Below are 12,033 nucleotides of genomic sequence, written 5' to 3' on the forward strand. Positions count from 1 at the left end.
AATGACTTGGAGGAAGGAAATGAATGAACTGTAGCCAAATTTGCAGACAACATAAAAATAGGTGGAAAGGTTTCAAGAGGGATACAACACAGTTTATGAATAGATATTGACAAATAACTTAAAACTATCAAAATGTTGGCAAGTGGAGAATGATGTGGGAAATTGTGAGCAGTTTTGGACCCCTTATTCAAGGAAAGATATAATTTCATTGGAGACAGTTCGGAGAAGGTTCACTAGGATGATCCTCAGTATGGAGGGATTGTCTTATGAGCAAATACCAAACAAGTTGGACTCTACTCACTAGAATTTAGAAGAATGAGAGGCGATCTCATTGAAACATATAAGATTCTTAAGGGGCTTGACAGGGTAAATGCTGAGAGGATGTTTCCTCTCATGGGGGAGCCTCTAAGCAGAGGGCATAGGTTCAGAATAAAGGGGAGTCAATTTAAGATTGAAATAAAAAGGAATTTCTTCTCAAAGAGTTGTGAGTCTTTGGAACTCCTACCACAGAGGGCTGTGGGGGCAGGGTCCTAATGCATATTTAAGGCTGAGATAGATTCTTGATGGGTTGGGGAATCAAAGATTAAGGGGAAAGAGGATGTGGTGAATGTCGGATCTGCCATGACCCTGTTAATTGGTGAAGAAGGGTAGAGGGGTTGAATGGCCTACTCCTGTTCCTATTTTATATCGTCTATGGTCTCATATCCATTGTAAGTTCCTATTCCCATATTTATAATGGGAACTGTCTATCTAAATTTGTCACATAAGGATTGTTGGGCAGCAGAATACATTGATTAGCAACACATTCCGTCCGCAACAAGATCCCCATCAAATTGAAGACCAGGACTTATTTAACGTTGGCAGCTGATTGGCAAAGTGGAAAACATGTATCGCCCTTTGAAGAATGAAAATCAGGACAAAGTTCCACCAGTACATTACTGGTATATGCAAGGTGAAAACACCAGTACAAGCAATTGTCAGAGATTTCTGAAAAGTGACCTGAACCAAATTTGGATCTAGTATCTTTCATTCATCCTCTAATTATGAGATGTTAGTCCCTAAAATTGCTTCTTGTTAAATACGCGCAATTAAGAGAACTAAGAGGCAGAGTTTTTAAATGAGTCTCCCATTTAAGATGGTAAGAGGAGAATACTTTCTCTCAGAGGATCATGAATCTGTGGAGTTCTAAGTACTAGAAAATGCAGGCAGTTGAGTCATTGAATATTTTCAAGGCAGAGTTAGATACATATTTAGCTAGCAAGAGAGTCAAACAATATAACGTGAGAGGCTGAAAAGTGGAGTTAAGGCCACAATCAAATCAGCCGTGACCTTATCAAATGGTTGGGCAGGAGTAAGGGGCTGAATGGCCTTCTATTGTTCCTATTGCATATGTTCTTGGGTAGATTCATTTTCTTTTCTAAAGTGCTTCTCAAATACTAGAAAAGATCTGTTAGCAAATTTAAAATAACATATATCGTGTCTTTATTTGAACATTCCCTGTATGACATGCTTTGAAAATAATAGGAAAAAGAAGTCAACCTTTCTAATATGAATCAGTCTACAAATAAATCAAGTCTGTGTTCCAGTAAGGACACAGATATAGCTACATCATAGCAGCAGAATCTTGTATTTTGAATGACATGTATAAAGCAATAGGGGTAAAATCATCTTGGGCAGGAACATAAAATGGACAAGAGTGGTTAAACACTATGTTTGACATATCATACAACTTTTTTTCTGCAATCATAAACACAGCTGGGCAGTGTGTAAGACAAACAACAAATCAATATTATAGCACAAACTATCATTTTGCATTATCACCCAAAGAACAACATCTTTCACTTATAGCAGGTCTTTAATGTAATGAAAAATCCCAAGGTACTTCAGAAGAGCGTCATTGAACAAATGCAAAAAAGAATCTCAATTACAATGCAACATCCTATTGAAAATTGTACAATAGCTCTGAAAATGAAAATTATGAACTAATCACAACTCCAATACAGGATTTTTAAACTTAATTGTTTTAGTTTTAGCTCTGCTTAAAATGAATGAATTCAGGAAGTGGAATGGAACAGTGAAAATAACACATTTTCTGGAGTGTGCTGTATTTAAGTGCCTTGTAATTACAGCTTGCGATGTTAGTTGGTGGTGCATTTTATGGCATTTTCTAAAGAATCCTCAGGAAGTCTCCCAGACTGTTACATGTGTAGATTCATGTCCTGAGCTACTTAATAAAAATTATAATGTTTCTTTCATGTAGATATCGTTCAAACGCATGTTAAAATCAAGGAGTGGGGGGCATGATTTCTGACTGCCACCTGCCCAATACTTACTCAATTAAAGGTGTCTGGAAGCGAAAAGTTGGTTGGGGATGCTTAGTAAGTTGGAGAGAGAGAGGTGGTGGGTGCAGGGAGGGGGTGTGGATGATCTTGAGCACTCCTTGGATGTTAAAGACCCGTTTGATGCAATTGTTACACCCACCCAGAAACAGATGGAGATCAGACTCTGTTTATAATTTTCAGGAACAATTGGATGGTTTGTACACAGCACTTGCTCCATCTATTTACGCCAAGCAATGAGCAGCTTAAAACTACTGGAGGTCTCTTCAAAAACAGCCTGGGGTTTTTCTTTTTGATGGGAAGTCTTTGTGAGACCAGAGGGGGCTGGGATGTTCTCTTGCATACACAATAAGACCATTGCAAGCTGCTAGATGGGTCCCATGTCACCACAATCCTTGAGCATACCTCTCCCTTTTATTGCAATCTTTCAACTTAGCCATGGGACTACCTGCCGTTGTGGTGATCTTTCTGTCAAGACTCAATCAAAAGCCTGATCATAGATCTGTTGCTTAGGCTTAAGGCAAAGAAACACTCAGGCCTACCAAAACGGGCTGCGCCAACTTCACACCCATTTTGGGCAAAAGTTCGAAATCACTCAACATACATTACTTCTAATGAAGTCAAATCAATTATGGAGATTTGAGACTACAGGTGGCAGCCAGCTATGTGTTCTTTGACATTATCCACCCTGGTCATATTTGGAGTACTGAATCCAGAAGGGATGTTTGTTTGGGTAGTTTGATATACTAATCATGATAGTATACAAGCTCCTCAGTTATTAATGACCCCTCTGCCTTTATACCAGCTGGATGAAATTTTGTCCATATGTAAAGGGAGCACTTTTTTTTCTGTGGTTAAGCATTATAAAATTAAGCAAAATGAATGGTAAACTATTACTTTGATTTCAAAGTTCATGTCAGGAAATGAAAACTAAATATTGTGCCACAAGGTTTGCAGTGCAGTCTTCAGAAGTAGACAATTGTGAAACAAATGGGGATAAGAGTTATATTAAAAACAGGTTTGGATGGTGCTCTACAACAGGGTTTCTCAACCAGAGTTTGGTGAGAAAGTTTTCAAAGGTTCTGCCCAAAATAATCAGAGAAGTAAAATAAAAGACTGGCCCAAAAATAAATCAACAGAATGGCAAACAGGAAAAATGGGGCCAAGATATCAATCAAGGGATACAGTTTAATGAGAATGATTAAGAACCAGGGCCTTTCTGTGTTCACTGTGTTTGACTGAAGGGTAAGGAGAAGGAGGCATCAAGAAAAAGAGATCAAACTTGTGCGCGAGGCAATGGCTTTAGTTCATGTTTGAATATAGTGTATGTGGGGAAAAAAAACACCTCAAAGCGATGCAAAGAGTTCAGGCAAGGTGATAAAATGCTGGGGCCTTACTGGAGAAAGGCACTGAGAATTTACACCAGATACTGAGTGAGTGAGTGAAAGGTGGAGGCCTGGGGGGGGAGAGAGAGAGAGACAGAGAGAGAGAGAGCGGGAAAATGGATTTTTGAAACTTACTAATCAATGAAGTTTTTTTTGAAGCTAAAACTAATCGATGTGGTATGCACCGGTCACTGTCCAGGTGCATTTGTCAGTGCACCAATGAGAGATGCCCACACAAATCTCCCATTACTCCCTGGGACAAGCCAGTTATGCAGAGGTTCAGCATCACAGTGACCACCACAACTGGAGGAACAGGATGGCTTCTCAGTCCTGGGCCACTGAGGTCTTTCCCCAGCATTCAGCTCAGTTCCGTCACTGTGTCTGGGAACAAATAGAGCCTGGATTGACACTGTACCTCATTCATGCCCTGGAAATGGAGTCAGAGCCAGAAATGTCTGGGCCTCCTATGCATTCCATGCAATCTGAAGGGCACCGCATCAAAGACCTCTCCCTCAGCTGCCTGCTATTGTCTTCCAAAATAGGCTGGTGCTTCTCCTGGGATTGCTGTTGACCCTGCTCCTGACCAACACCCAACCAACAGTGGGGCCCATCATTCTTAGTAGAAAGGATCTAAACTGGGCACAGAAGGAGCAAACAAGATTCTTTAATCTCAGAGCAGCAATTGACAGCACATCCTCCAGAAGACAGCTGAACATGATTCCCCACAGACTGAGACATGCTGGATGCAGGTAACGGTGGGTATGCCTGTATTTGACATAGTCATTCTGCCTCAGCATGTGCATTAAGCTGCTGATGAAACCAGCACATGTCAGCAAGAGATGTCTGCCTGCAGCATAATGCCATCCTCCAAATCCTTCACCCTCACTGAAGTACTGAGCTTCACACTGCATTCAGCACAGATAGTCATCACAGAATAGACGAGGACTCAGGCTTCTGTGCCTCACACAGAACCTGATTCCCCTTAAGCAAGCATTAACCTTTTGTATCATCATTGCTGCTAACTTCAACATTACTGAGCTGCTCAAGTTCAATTTACAAGCATCAATGGCATGTAGCAAATCGCCTTTGACCAGCATCTAACCCCGAAGCACCCTCAATCCGAATGCATATGAAAAGGGCGATGCAATGATTGCTCTCCCTGTGGAGACCCCAGTGATGGTTATAGTCAATTACCACGTTCATGTCCCTCAACTCCCATCACCGTTCATGCCCTTCGATGCTGGTCTGAATTCTACCCATTGACCTTATGTTTCCCCCGACACAACCATCCGTATGACTATTGCTTGTAAATGTTCAAGTTATAGAGGGATTGGGCATCCATGGTGAAGAGGAGGCAGTTGGGGGCCAGGGAACTGGAAATTGTCAATATAGCAGAGGGCATCAGAGGAATCATGGATGTAGGTGGACAGGGTCTGGACAAGGGGACAGAAAAGAATGGCATCTGAGGGCTGGGAAGGGGTGGGTGCTAAGGGACAGTAAGGTTCTGAGTGATGGGAAGGGATGATGTCCGAGAGGTAGTGAGGGGAGAGCAGCACAGAACAAGTGTTGGAGTTCAAAAGTTGCTGGAACTTGCATACCTTGATACCTGATACCCATCCCCTCCCGTTACTCCTGCTCACATGCCTACTTGTCTGTCCTTGTCACGCTGCAATGTCCAGCAAATGACAGAGCAAACTGGAGGAACAACATCTCATCTTCAAACTAGGCACTTTACAACTTTCTGGACTAAATATTGAGTTCAACACCTTCAGATTGTGCACCAACTCCCACTCCTTCCCTTTCTTTTAGCTTTACTTGCTACATTCTCTGTCACCATGTCCCCGCACCTCTTCCCCTGCTCCAGTGGGACAGTCTGTTGTTCCTATTCTGGCAGTTAGACACACCATGTTCTGCAATTCTCAAATTCCAATCACTTAATCTGCTCTATCAACACCCTTTCTCCCCCAACACTCCACTCTCCCACTGTTGCATAAATGCTGCCCCCTCCACACATATGAATAGAGATATGAAAATTACCTTCAGCTGTTCTTGGTGAGGAATAATGGCAGAGCAACTCTAATTATGGAGTGGCATAAGTAATAGTAAATGTTATTAACACTGAATTTTTGGAACTGCTACAGTAGAAAAATAGCAGATGCTACAGATACATCCGCTGCTTCTGTAAATTCTGAGCTTACGGACTGAATTTTACCAGTAATCAAGTGTGAAAATTTTGGAGAGTTTCATGAAGGGTTTCTCTCCGTCAGTCTAAGCACATTTTCTCACATTACTGTCCATAACTCGCCTCATTAGCTATGCACCACTTCTCTATGGCAGTCCCCTTGTTCCATAAAGCCCAGCTGTGCACCAGGTCAAGTGCTGCCAACCTGAAGCTGCCTTTTACAGTGTATGTTGTGGGAGGGGAATGCTAATAAAAAGGCTTCTGAGGGCACATAAGTAGTGTGGCTGAAACTTCATTGTAGATACAAGTACACATTTGTAAATGTCTTGTTATTTTACATCATTAGCTGTTTGATTTGCAATCATTGTAACTGCATCTCTTATAAAGCTACCTAGGGGGATGTTACTCTTTCCCTAATGCCCAATGTGGCATAATATCTTCTCATTGTTCAATCTGGTAGCATCACATTGCAAATCTGGATAAGCACATGAACAGAAAGGGTTTAGAGGGATAAGGGCGAAATGTTGGCAAATGGGATTAGATTAATTTAGGATAGCGGGTTGGCATGGACAAGTTGGACTGAAGAGTTTGTTTCCGTGCTGTATACATCTCTATGACTCTAAATCCTTCATACAGTTGAAAACTTAAACTTTTATTCAACAACGGCAAAACTGAAAAAAATACCAAATAAAATTCACATTGGCTTCTGGGATCAGACTGGGGAAGCTTGCGTTTTGACCAGCAACAAAGCACCCAGCTCAGATCTGTTTTAACTGGGTGTTATTTAGTCCTGTGTGGTATGAGGTTGTTGACTTGCTCACCAAGCTGGCTTGTTCTCGTTCAGAAGTTTCATCTCATGCTAGGTAACATCATCAGTGGAGCCTCTGATGAAGCGATGTTGTTCTATTCTGTTTGGAATTTATACTGTCGGGTTTGTTATGGTGAGTAGTGTCACTCCTGGTTTTGATCTATATGGGTTTGTATATGGGGTCCAAATCTGTGTTTGTTGATTGCAATACGGGTGGAGAACCATGCCTCTAGGAATTCCCGTGTGTGTTTATGTTTGGCTTGGGCTACAATGGTTACCTTGTCCCCGTTCAACTGATGGCCTTCATTGACTTAGTGTACCGATATTAAGGAGAGTTCGTCATGCCGTTTTGCTGCTAGTTGATGTTCATGTATTCTGATGGATAGTTTCCTTCCTGTCTGTCCGATGTAATGTTTGTGGCAGTTGTTGCATGGTATTTTGTAAACCACGTTGGTTGTGGGAATGGGATCTTTACTACTTGTAAGTGTTTGTCGTAGAGTGGCTATGGGCTTGTGAGCCACCATGATTCTTAGTGGTCTTAGGAGTCTTGTTGTCAGTTCTGACATGTTCTTGATGTATGGCAATGTGGCCAGTGTATTAGGGCGTACTGTGTCCTCCTGTTGTTGTCTGTTTAGTCAGCATCTGTGGATAAATTTGCGGGGATATCCGTTTATAGCAAGGATTTTGTATAGATATATTTTTGTATAGTAGCCCAAGCCAAACATAGACACGCATGGGAATTCCGAGAGGCATGGTTCTCCAGCCATAGTGCAATCAACAAAGACATAGAATTGGACCCCATATACAAACCCATACAGATTAAAACTGGAAATGACACTATTCACCATAACAGACCAAACAGTAGAACTTCCAAGTGGAGTAGAATAACACAGCTTCATCAAAGGCTCCACTGACAATGTCACCCAGCATGGTGACGAAACATCTGAACAAGAAAAAGCCAGCTCAGTGAGCAAGTCAACAACCTCACCCACAACCCAAGCTACAGATCTTTGCCAAAAACTTTGAACAACTTGTCTGGTATGTTACACTTGTCCCTACAGCACTCTGCCATTGCTGAAGATGGTCTTCCTCCTGATCTGCGTCCTCATCTTCCTTCTCAGGAGACTGCTGATGCTTACCCAGCTCTTCAGTGTCTAACAGATCCTCTCTTTGCAGAGCACAGCATGCTTGGATTATGCAGCACACTTGGTCTAGAGGGTATTGCAGGGACCATTCTAAGCACTAGAACATCACCTTTAGAGAGCTCCACCATCACCCCTGTGGAAGCATGGGCTGCATTGCATCCATACTCAGTCAAGTTCTGTAATGGATTTATCACTCACGGTCATCACGAGTAGTCCTTGTAAGACATCTGGGCTGAGACAAGGCAGGAAAATGAGGGTTCTCTGGGATGTAAGCATTATAGTAGATCACAACGTACCTGGCGCAGGCTTCGGAGATGTGGAACCAATGATCACAGATGACATGTACATTGGTGGACACCTTTTCTATTGATGAACTCAGCTACCTTTTTGATATGGCAAACAAAAATAAAATAGAAATTGCAAAAACAGAAAGAAAAACACGCAAACTGAGCTCTTCTGTCCTGACGAAGGGTCACTGAATTCAAAACGCTAGCTCTATTTTTTTCCCACAGATGCTGCCAGACCTGCTGAATTTCTCTAGCGATGTTTGTTTTTGTTTGTTTCAGCTCTCAGCATCCATAGCTCTTTGTTTTATTTTTATGACATGACACTCTTAGCATGACATGAGTACAGTCTATAACGCCCTGCACCTGGAAAATGCCAGCTGTGTTGGCAAAGCCTATTGTCCAGGCTGCAGCTCAGACTTGAGTGCATCTGTTCCTCTTCTTTTTCTCTGCGTCTTCAAACCACTGTTGCTGTGGTTGGATCCAATGATCAGTTTTAATGAACCTGTGTAGGGAATATCAGAAACAGGATAGGTCCTTGATAATGTGAACAGTCAGTATTCGCCTCACTCTCAAATTACAGTTTAACATACTTCTTCATTCAGTGGGGCATGGAGGAATCCAACAAGAAGGGTCACAAAATGCCTCGACATGGGCCTTTGACACAGTGGATCTTATTCTGATGTGTCCAGTACAAGCCAAGCCACATAAATACGATGGGAAATTATAAATGCATCTGGATTATAGAAACTTGTCATTTCCACCCCACAATCCCCCAACGTCCAAATCACCCAATAACAGGAGCATTGCAAATAAGAGTGTATTGATGAACACTTACAATTGGACTTGATGCTGGACCTCCTGGCTCAGTGCTAGGGACAGTACCGCTCCACCACAAGAGCTCTACTCACTGTATATAGACTTTAGCAAATTAAAATATGTGGGAAAGCACTCAATGTTTGTATAATTACAGCAACGATCAGTAGAAACCAATCAACAACTAATTTGAAGATGACCGCACCATGGCACACCAGGCCATTGTATCAACTATGGTCACTGACCTCATTTCATCTGGTGAACCGTCCCCCCCACAACCCCTCTCCCCCCGACTGCCCCCAAGCTGATAGTTCCCCAGCCGCACACAGCTCACTTCTAACTCCTTCTGAAAATCCACAAACAGTACTGCCCAGGCAGACTCATTGTTTTAGCCTGCTCCTGCCCCACAGAATTCAGCTCTTCCTACCTTGACTCAGCCCTCTCTCCCCTGGTCCAGTCCCTGCCCATGTACATCGGTGATTATTCTGACACGTTACGCCAGTTTCAGAATTTCCAGTTTGCAGGCGCCAGTCGCCTCCTCTTCACCATGGATATGCAATCCCTTTACACACTCCCCCCACCCCCTGCGCCCCTCTCCCCCTAACCAGGGGGTCTCAGGGCTCTCTGCTTCTTCTTGGAGCAAAGGCCTGAACTGTCCCCACCCACCACCATCTTCCTCCGCTTGACTGAGCTTGTCCTTACCCTCAACAACTTCTCTTTTAACTCCTCTCATTTTCTTCAGGTCCGAGGGGTAGCCATGGGCCAGTTATGCCTGTCTCTTTATGGGGCACGTGGAACTTTCCTTGTTCCAGCCCCAACCCACAATTCTTTCTCCATGATATCAATTATATCATTGGTGCTGCTTCCCTCATCCAGAATTGGAAAAGTTAATTGATTTTGCTCCCAATTTCCACCCTGCCCTCACTTATACCAGGTCTATCTCTGACTCCTCCCTTCCCTTCTTGAACATCTCTGTTTCCATTTCTGGGGATAGCCTGGCCACTAATATCCACTATAAATCCACTGACTCCCACAGTTACGCGGACTACACATCCTTGCACCCTGCTTCCTGTAAAGACTCCATTCCATTCTCTCAGTTCCACCATCAACCTTGCATATGTTCCAATGAGGCCAACTTCAAAAAGGGAGCCTCCAAAATGTCCACCTTCTTCCTCAACTGAGGATTCCCCAGCTCCGTTGTCGACAAGGCCCTCAACTGGGTCCAACCCAACTCTTGCACTTCCGCCCTCACCCCGTCTCTTCCCTCCTGCAACAGCGATAGGGTTCCCCTTGTCCTTACCTACCATCCCACCAGCATCCACATCCAGAAGATCATCAGCCGTCATTTCCACCACCTCCAGCGAGATGCCACCACCAAACGCACATTCCCCTTTCCTCCCTTGTCCGCCTTCTGCAGGGATTGTTCCCTCTGGGACACCCTGATCCACTCTTCCTTCACTCACAACAACCCCCACTACAGCGGCACGGCACCTTGCCCTGCAATCATTGAAGATGTAACACCTGCCCATTTACCTCTTCCCTCCACAATATCCAAGGGCTCAACGTACCTTCCAGGTGAAGCAGCATTTTACCTGCACTTCCCAGAATCTAGTCTACTGCATTCGCTGCTCACAATGTGGTCTCCTCTACATTGGGGAAACGAAGCGTAGATTGGGTGACCGCTTCACAGAACATCTATGTTCTGCCCGCCAAAAAGACCCTGAGTTCCAGTTGCCTGCCACTTCAACACACAACCCTGTTCCCTGGCCAACATGTCTGTCTCTGGCTTGCCGCAGTGTTCCAGCGAAGCTCAGCGCAAGCTGGAGCTACAACACTTCATTTTCCACTTGGGGACCCTACAGTCCTCTGGACTCAATATTGAGTTCAATAATTTTAGGGCCTAAACTCTCCTGTGTCCTAGCCCCCTACCCCACACACCAGGCCTTGTTATCACATAGCCTGCCATTACACACTAACAGTCACAAACAGTCTCCATTAACTCTCCTAACCAGATAATTATCTACTCCTTTGTCCATTTGTTCTTCTCACTCTTAGGGCTGTATCCGCACCTATCACTTACTTCTTACCCCCTTTCCCCACCCTATCTTCTGTACATAAACTGACAGTTTCCAAGCTACTATCAGTTCTGAGGAAGGGTCACCAGACCCAAAACTTTAACAGATGCTGCCAGACCTGCTGAGCCTTTCTAGCAACTTCTGTTTTTGTTCCTGAAGATGTCAATGATTCCTTTACCCAAAATTAGTTGTGGTAGATGGAGAGGGAGTAGAAACTCCAATGGGCAGGTTTAACTGTGGTTACAGCCATTTTCAATTTCCATTGCATATTTATGATTTGCATGATTTTGGAAAGCAACACAACTCATGCTTGACACAGTGAGTCACAGACTCTGTATTGTAATTAAAAATCCCCCTCAAACCCCTTTCTTCCTGACAGTTCCTGTCGAGTTCATCAGCATTGAACTTGTATACATTCACACACACCTCTTTGAATTTCGATTTCATCTCCCAGCATTATCCCCTAAGGCCCAATTTTATAGCTAATCATCACCCCGTCAAAGCCAGGGTGGTTTTGACTGTTGATGATCAGTAATAGTCGTAGAGTCATACAGTCATACAGCATGGAAACAGATCTTTCTGTCCAACCAGTCCATGCCAACCGTAATCCCAAACTAAACTCGTCCCACCTGTCTGTACTTGGCCCATATCCCTTCAAATATTTCCTATTCATGTACTTATCTAAATGTCTTTTAAACATTTTAACTATAGCCGCATCCATCACTTCCGCTGGAAGTTCATTCCACATACGAACCGCTCTCTGTGTAAAAAAATTGCTTCTCGTGCCTTTTTTAATTCTTTCTCCTCTCACCTTAAAAATATGCCCCCAAACTTGAAATCCTTATGCGGTAACACTTGTCCTCAATTACCATCTCCCCCACACTTGTTAGTTGTTTCCCACAAATATTGTCACCTCTGCGTGCCCAGAATACTGCCTCTTATCCCTAGAATTGACTTTCCCAACTTCTTTAGCTAGCAGGGGCCCCTGATTCCACCCTC

This window comes from Rhincodon typus, chromosome 29, assembly GCF_021869965.1.
Source record: "Rhincodon typus isolate 14 chromosome 29, sRhiTyp1.1, whole genome shotgun sequence".
NCBI classification, from domain to species: domain Eukaryota; kingdom Metazoa; phylum Chordata; class Chondrichthyes; order Orectolobiformes; family Rhincodontidae; genus Rhincodon; species Rhincodon typus.